Source organism: Nicrophorus vespilloides, unplaced genomic scaffold (assembly GCF_001412225.1).
Source record: "Nicrophorus vespilloides isolate i.1.1-1 unplaced genomic scaffold, Nicve_v1.0, whole genome shotgun sequence".
NCBI classification, from domain to species: Eukaryota; Metazoa; Arthropoda; class Insecta; order Coleoptera; family Silphidae; genus Nicrophorus; species Nicrophorus vespilloides.
The window spans coordinates 12,532-22,113 of NW_017099686.1; the positions used below are offsets into that span (position 1 = coordinate 12,532).

General features: G+C 29.2%; 1 protein-coding gene across 1 annotated transcript in view; it reads left to right on the forward strand.

The window, feature by feature from the left end:
* The first annotated feature begins 2,554 nt into the window (after positions 1–2,554).
* LOC108565229 (probable cationic amino acid transporter) overlaps positions 2,555–9,582 on the forward strand; it is a 25,068-nt gene continuing 18,040 nt past the window's right edge. Inside the window, exon 1 of the mRNA XM_017924572.1 lies at positions 2,555–2,801. The gene's annotated coding sequence lies outside the window, so the exon portion shown is untranslated. The remainder of the gene's footprint in view (positions 2,802–9,582) is intronic.

Sequence of the window (9,582 nt, forward strand, 5' to 3'; positions counted from 1 at the left end):
AACTCACATTTTATTTTTTATTTATGTCGTATAATTTTATTCACAATCTGTTCATCAATCTTTCTCGGTGGATTGTTACCATTATGATGATTTAGATTTTTTTTAATTTGTTGGTTGGCTGTCGTCTTGTAGGTTAACTTCATGCCCTGCGATTCCACCATTCGGCTATTAGTCGCCCTTCACATTTTATAGAACAATTATTTTACTATCTGCATGTTAGAAAGTATCCAGGCTGAATAACTTTGAATCATGAAATGATTTTGAGAGAAAGCTGAAGATACAATTTTTACATTTTTTTTATATTGTTCTAAATACATGAAAAAATAAAGTAATTCAGCAAATAATTGACATTATTTTTCAATGTAAGATGCTTAGGTAGAATGTTACATTGAAAAATAATGTCAATTATTTTAATTAATTTCGATTTGAATCGATATTATATTTTGATCTTTGAATACGTTTTTGTATATTGATTATTATATTTGATATTATAATAAATCTTTTAGACAAATTATTGTGGGGAAACTCAAATAATATATTAAATTAAATGAATTGAGGAAGAAAAGCGAAACTCGTATTTCAGCGCTTCTTCCAAGAAATACACTGAAACCGTAAATCAAGTGCACATACCCCATATTGTGGTTTTCAGGGTTGGAGCATCGTGTGGGAAGTAGAGATTTACTGCCTGTTGCTCAATCGAGATATCTGAGACAGTGTAAACTCTTCTAATTCATTTCCTTTTGCCAGCTTTCATCAAAATTATTAACGTATTATATATTGTATTTGTTTTCCAACAAATATTGTGGTGCTCACAAATATCCTTTTTTCCAGTTTCTATGAAAATAATCCTCTTATTATATATTGTATATTGTTTTGCACTGTAGTGTCCTCGAATAAATCAAAACTATTTCTTGTAACAAAGGTATAAACGTGAAGTTGCGAAAGTAAAAGAGGGGCACGATCTTTATGCCTTGTGGTGAAGAAAAAGGCAAAGAAAAATCCGCACTTTTGAGGGAGCACAAAGGAATTTCATAATTTATCCTGCGAGTAGAACTCTTGTTAAAATTTCCGGCCCGGTCTAAAAGCATCCTGCTCTGAATACCGCAGCATCTTTTGTGAAGTCTCTTTTACACTCAGCCACCATATTTTATAATCAATAGTCGCAATTAATCAATACATCTTCTATCATTTCCTAAATAAATTATTAATATACTTTATTTATATTTTATGTAGTATTATTTCGATTTCGATTATTCGATTATGTAATTTTATCGTCTTGTGTACATGTTTAATGACATATTAATAAAATTATAAAAAAACATCAAGTTTTATAAGCTTATATTCTAATGACCATGAAATCAATATTTGTAAATGAAAAAATTGAAAAAAATACCCTAAAAGAACAATAACATCCAAGAAATTAGACTATATTAGAAATTTATTGAATGGAGAATCTGACAATTATTTAGTGAGAGATTATGAAAACATTATTAGCAACAAAGACAAAGTGAAATTAAATAACTTTTTACTGAAAAAATGTTAACAACCAAAGATTTAATAAGGTGTTTAATGAATTACTTGCATATTTTCAATAATTAATTGGAAATAATGAGTAGATTAACTTTTGAAGAAAGAATATTTACAAAGACAATATCACAGGGACTTCTACAGCGCAAATCCACCTACGAAACTTACAAAATATGTTTGAAACGAATGGAACTGTTGATGATGTTCATAAACAAGATTCTGGAAGAACAAAAACATCAACGAGCTTCATCAGACAATGAAGAGTAGCGGAAAGTTATTGCGAAACATAAAAAAAGCAGTGTTTTCACATTCCATTGATTTACTCGAAAACTATAATAGATAGAATGAATACAATATATGCATATGAAAGCTGAATGTTTGGGAAATCCAGCAAGTATAGATACATTCCTGTGCTCTTATCCGTATTTCTATAATACGCGTTCAAAGTTAAAAAATTTAAATTAGAACGTTCGAAAAAGCAATGTTTTCACATTTCATTGATTTACTCGAAAACTGATCTATAGGGTTGCATAAACTACTGACCATTCAGTTTATGTAATTATTTGAAAATGTATGTAGAATGATTAATGTATTGTCACGTGAAATTAGGTATCCCGTAGTTCTGAAACTACTGTATTTAGTTAATTACTAAAGGAATGGTTCGAATTACTTATTTCTACAATAAGTTCATTATTTAGCGGAATGAATGGACTAAATGCGAAGTAATTAAGAGGATATGCAATAGGACAAAGACAAAGAAGTGGCATTTAAAGAAATAATAGCTATGAAGTATGCAGTATTCTCATCAGTATTAAACTGAATGCCCTCGAGAATTAAAGTATTGTTAAATTCAAGTGATTTTTTTGTCCCTTTTTTAAAATGTTTCGTTTTTTGTGAAAAAAAGCAATCCATTTCCATAATGAAATTTTTAATTTCCATCCTACCCACGATTCGGAGATTTTCCTCGTGGGCGATTGTGAGTGTGTGTGCAGAACGCGCCCACACCCCAACATCTGTGCATGATGTGGCGCCCCCATAATGTTTCGTCCTTCCTGCACCCGATCTAGTCCTGCCTGTGAAGCTCGAAGGAGGTCGTGTGGCGTGGTCGATAGACGGCCGCAACCGATGTGACTCAGTACCGAGCTGCCAGGACTCTGTGCAGGTGCCGGTGTCAGTGATGTGTGATCTCCTCGACACCTTCTGCTGCTTTCACCTGACGATGTGATTCACCTAAACAACCACAGATCATTTGGATTAAATCGACGCATACACAAGTAGGTGCACTTCATATATTCATTCACAATTTGCATTACACGCCGACTCTCAGTGCTCAATAATAAAAAAAAGATTTGTATCGCGGTTTTGACTAAAAGCTCAACAGATTCTCTCAACCGTCTTCAATGAAACATGTCCGATTATTTAGAATTTTCATGTTTTTTTTTTACCACAAATTTAAATTATTCTGCTTGATATGGTTTTGACACCATATGTCATGAATTTTACAGAAGATATCACCACAGGAAACATACATACAGCATCATTTTTTATAAATAATTCTTATTTCAGCACAAAATATCATATATCTTTTTTTCAGCTATATAAAATGTATATCAAAAATGAGAATATTTGATACTTTCAATATATATTTTTATCATAATTAATTAATCAACACATTTTATATTATCTTTAACACCAACATCAAAATTTCTATTAAATATCTTTATTTTCAATAGAAATTAACGTGAATCACAATATATTATTGTAATACCTTCAAAAAATATTATATATTATTTTATGTACAAATTAACTCAACAATTCAATTATTTATAATTATTTCTTTACTATTGATATTATTAATTTTTTATTTTAGATTTACAAAAGTTTCTACTCTACGTATATGCATTTTTATGAAAATCATAAATTGAAACGTGAAAGATGAATATTATTCAAGAACAAGAATTCGTTTCAAACGTATTTTGTATCCGATTCATTGTAAGTTGCGTAGGTGGAAAAACCCTGCGATAAATTATGTTTCTTTAAAAGTTAATCTTGGTCTACCCATGATTTACAATTAATTACATCCTGAAAATACGCAGATAATGCATTAAATATCTTATTAAATCTTTGGTTGTTATATATAAAATCAATAATATTAATAAAAATGATTTAATATCATTCAATTTCTCCAAATCATTTGGGAAAAATATAATAAGATATTGACTTAAATTTGATTGACGGTAATTAAGTAAATAAATAGAATCGAAAGAAATTATTAGAAAACCTGTTAATACTTCAAATATAAAATAGCATATGAATAAGCCAATGTCAGAGGGTAATATATATGTTTATTAATATTACTAAATGTTATTTATTATATTCCAATATGAAAATAAAATATAATTAATTTTAAAACATACTTAAACAAATTAATATAATTGTAATTTGTCACAGTTTTGGTTTATATTTAGAATAAATCACTAATTTCTATTTCTATTACTGCAATACACTTTTTTCATAGCAAATAATGATAATATATGTAATCAGTAATCTATCCTGTTCACTAATCAGTGTTTAGGTCTATTGATTAGTCACAATTGTAGTGCCTCTTGAGTACTACAAAGCCTTCTATATTATCAGTCACTCGGTAACTAATTAATCCAAATAATACTCTCATTGTCTAATTAAGTATAATATATACAATCAATAATATACAAGAATAATATATACAATTAACAAATAGGATGAATATTACTAAATTACATTGTTAGGCAAAACTTCGTATTCAGAGGTAAAAATAGTATATCGTCAGACTTACAAACTACCTGATGATATTTAAAAAAAAACAGAAAAATGTCTAACATACACTTCATCGATATTTTTCAAACCTATTGATTGAGTCATATGGATAATTTCAGTTCTATTTTTTTTTGTCATTTTATTTTATAATATAACTTTTATCCATATTCTGTATGATTCTCGGGTGTTGGAATATTTTTTTTATGTTAAATGGGTTTTGAAATTGCGGATTTTCTTATATCAAAGCTTAGTTATTAGAGGTAATATTAAACGAAGTGTAAAGTAGAGACTTTGTATTCGACTGATTATTCAATTTATTTGCTCTTTATATCTAAAATCACTACGTTGTCCCGGCGCATCCACATTTAATCAAATTTGAAAATATTACAAAAAAACTTACTATTTTACAGAAATTAATCAACATAAAAGTATTCGTACAATTCAAACTAATGCCGTAATTATGTTCAACACGAAGCAATTTCTCGCACATTATATTCGTAATGTATGTGCGCGAAAGTTTAAAATTAAAGTTACAAGTTTAATTAGGTTTTGCTCGTTTTTTTTTTAATGACCAAAGTTGAAGCGTTTCTAATTTCAACAATATATATATTTTCCAGCAATGAAATGTCACTGCGTAGCTTTCCAACTAATTATTGCACGTTAAACTTTTATATTACATAAGTTCGACACATCATTTTATGTCCTCAGACTTTTGTTCGTAACTTTACAATGGAATTTTACGGTCAAATCATCATCATAAAACTGTATAACATTAGAACAGATTAATTGCAAACTTAGTAGTAATTAAAAAATCCTCATCTTAATTAATTAATTAATTATTTTTTTAATGATTTATTGTAAAAATTGTGATATTTTTAATTAATGAAAAACTTTTTAATTTTCATCTGCATTGTTTGTCGAATTCATCGATGCGCTTTCAAAATGATGAGTTTCTGTTCTCATGAACTGTGAACATACATTGATTTGTAACTGTTGATATTACAACAGAGAAAATCAATAATCCGACGGAAGTTTATTTCATGATTCGGTATTATATTAAAATTGGCAATTTGTTAATTGATGCACACGACCTTTATACTTAACCTAGATTATATAAAATAGAAAATTTGTTTTGCTTCCATATTTAGTTTGCATATATTAATAATGTCACGTACATTTGAAGCAGTAAACAAAGTTAAAAACACTTCTTGACATAAATATTTTACTGCGAGGACGAAAAAAAATATGTTGTAACTTGGAGAGAGATGTGTTGCTGCATTTTATTATCCATGTAATATTTTTGTACGTGCATTAAAAAAAGTAAACGAGAATTTGCTTTTACGTAATCAAAGTTAACTTAATTATATTTACATGCATAAACTTCCAACCACAAAAACTATGCAATTATATGAAATCATATGCAAACAAAATAATTCGACATGGAAAATTGGAATTCATCCGCGATTAAAAGAGTTTAAGAATAGATAAATATAGTTGGAAGCAGCGAGAAAGCCAAACCTAAACGAACCGGAGAAGGGTATGACAGCTCGATAAAAGTAGTATAAAAAGAAACTTTCAGTTCGAGCCACGAATCTCGAAAGTTCGAAACGAGAACTTCTCCGTTAAGATAATTACCGGTCGAATGATTACGCAACGATTTGTACGGATAACGCTGTTTGCTTGAATATAACGTTTCCTCTCGATTTTCCGGTCTTTGCGTCAGCAAAATAATTCGAGGAAATGTGAAGGTTTATCCAAATGGAAGAATGAGAACTTTTCCGCGGATCTTAATTAACATTTATTTCCGGACGCGTATATCTAAATAGCATCAACCGTATTTCTTATTTATAATAATGAATTATAATGATATCGGGTTTCCTTTAACATTACTCGCTCGGCGTCTGTGAAACGCGGTTTGTACCATAACTTAGTCATAGTTTAGTTTGATTTGAATTTTTAAAAATGTATTCAGTTTTCGAAAAAAAAATCTGTTTTCGAACATTTAAATTATATTCGACATCAAAAATTCCACTGAAGGAATATAAAGTAAGAATATAATAGAATCGTATATTCGATTTGAAATGAATGCTTTACAAATAGAATTCAAGTAAAATTGCATTTAAGAAGTTCTAAGTATTTGGTCATTTGTTCCTAGAAACACTTGGAATGTGAAAACTTGCCTGCAGTAATTCTCTTGAGATACAATCTTTTGAGAGTTTTGCATCTCAAAGCGGATGCATCTTATAAATTTATTATTCCCATTGAGTAAAGTTCGGTGCAAAAAGTTTAAACATAGCAAATTTTATGAATGGCATTAGTTTATTATGGTTGTTGTTTCTTCTTTGAATCGATACGTAACAACGAGTTGTAAAGATTCCAACAATCCTTAACACCATGCGAGGGTTGGTATTATCGACCGGTCTGCCAACTGTACCAAAATACTACAAGGATAAAGCGACCCACAGCGACGCGGCGAAAATACTTTTACCGTTTTCATATATATTTAATAATTCCATACGGAACAAACTGTGGACAAGGTGCGAAAACAAAGTTGCTATTTTCGTTCGTCTATCGATTACCTAAATGGAATTGGGTCATTCCGAAATCCGCGTTAAACACAATAACCATCAATTATGAACTAATTGTCTAAACGCCGTTCGTCCGAGCTTAATCTTTTTCGTGCACCTGTACTCTCGATTTCATTGATGGGTAAAATAGCCCTTTACATCGTGCAAACATCGAAATTTAATTAAAGCCCTTTATGGTCTGGATAAAATTAAAAAAAAAAGAAGTTAATCCATAATACACGTTGTATGTAACAGTTTCCAAGTCCCTTTGTTGAAACACGTAATCAATAATACAAACAAATGTATATTCCATTTGTCACACCTCGTTTGAAGCGTATTTAACTTCTGATTCTCATATAACCTTTGGTAGTTTCGAAGTTATGGATAGTTCAAATGTAATATAATTATCTTTAAATTAACCTTAATCTCATATTATAATTACACAGATAATTTTACTACACATTTTTATCAACAAACATTTAAATCTTTCTGATTTTTCTAAATATGAGTTTAACTATGCCCTCAAATAGTGCGGCTTCGATCTGATTCTCTATAGTCCGATTTCAAAACAAACTATTTTTAATTAACAAAATAAAAATAAATTTAAAGAAAGTTCACTAAACGATAGTGTTTGTCCTTTATTTATTCAAATCTCTTTTTCTGCAGTTAGATTTTATTTTAAAGATTAGTCCGGATTCAAACAGTCCGGTGAAGCGATTACTAATCGAAGACTTTCTAAACACATACAAATAAACTGCACAAAGTTTTGCTATATACTATAATAACCATTGAAATAAGTGAGTTTAAAAAACTAAATAACAAAACATTTCCTTCAAGACTGTCAAGATAAGAAAATTAAAAGCTTGGTTAGATGAAACTTTAGTAAAAGAAGCGATAGATTCTTTTACAAAAGTTATAAATTGAGTTGCTAAATTTAGATGAGTAAAAGTATCTAATGATAAGAAAACCATTAGAAAAGAAAACCCGATTGCATTTGGACAAATAGGTGCTGCTTGTATTTAGAGTCCAAAAGACTTTAAATATTTGCTTTATTTGAAGACATTTCTTGAAACGAAGAACATAAACTTAAATCTATTTTTTGACATTGACAAATGTCAACAGATGAAATGATTACTCGCACTATTCGAAGTATTATTGCTTAAAAATGTACGTTTTCAAGAGAACTCTTCGATCTCCAAAATAGCAGTTGTGTATTTCCAATTTTCCCACCGCCTCTAAAGCAATTAGCAGTGGCTGACCACGGTTGTGGATTCCGTTACGTTACATTAAACCCTTTTAAACACATCGTACCACAAAGTACCACTAATTGTCATTATTATACTAATATTGAACATTTATTGTTAATTATTGTAATTTTGATAAATTAATTTTTACAACAATCAATATACAAAATATTCCACAATTTGAAATTTTCATCTATTTATTAATATTTCCGCACTATCTGAAACAAATGCTAACAAATGTATATATTATATAAAAGAAAAAAAATGTTCAGTTTTTGGGTATTATTGTTTTAGATTTTTTTTTATTTTGCTCAATTAAAATTGAAATTTTGAAACGAGACCATCCTAATCAAATCCAAACTATGCGAGTTATTTCCATATGTTCGAATGTAACAATATATTTGAAAATGCACGGATTAATATAAACAACAAATTTACTGTGCGCTGTTATTGTAGTTTGTGTACGGTCGAAAGATACAGCAAAGCTTCGCAAAACAACATGGAAATATACTGTTATTGCAGGTGTTTACGAGTTCAGCGGCCAACTTTGAATTAATAACTTTTTATTGTGCAGTTTCCACGTTCGTATTTTCCGCGCTGCGCATATATAAAATCGCTTTTTATGCAAATGTTCAATTACCGTCAGGTCATATATGGGTGATAGTTTGACAAAGGAAGACTGAAAATATTATACATGGAAATATGTAAATAATGTGTCAAAAAAAACAAAACATTTTTAAAAGCATATATTGATTTCCAAATAGCAATCATTTGTTTAAAAAAAATGCAAATACGTTTTATCTGCACTTCACGTTTTATATAGGTTTCATCTATACCAGTTAATTAAATTTCCATACTATTTTTTATATATACAAAAAATGGAATGCGTAAGTACTGTATGTGATTCTTAATATTGAATTTGAATTGATGAAGCTTTTTTGTTTGGTTCGAAATGTTGAACATTAATGATGTTACTTTTACATCCATTTACATATTTATGTAACTAAACCATGATTTAAAAAAAATAAGTAATTTCAATTAAAGCATCTAAATAAACCGCACCAAAAGAGACTTGACTGAATGAAGTAAAAAAAACGATCTTTTATGTCTATTTATATTTATTTTGCTCAATTCTAATTTCATTTATTTTTCAATTTTCAAACCGAATTGTAGTTAATCCGGACTATTTGAGGTCTACCACGATTTAGATGCTACTAAAGTGGATGATGATTATGTAATTAAAACATGCTTTAAAAAAGTAGGAAGTCACTTGCATTTATTAAATAGAGAATTTTTGACTTGGAAAAAATGACTCTAAAATAGGTCAGGATAATATGGTATATAATATATTATTCAGCTGTAACCGAGGAAGCCCTGCATCAAAGAAACTATTACATACATTACGTTTAGACGTTGTTAGTGCTCCGGATGGAAGCACTTTGAAATAC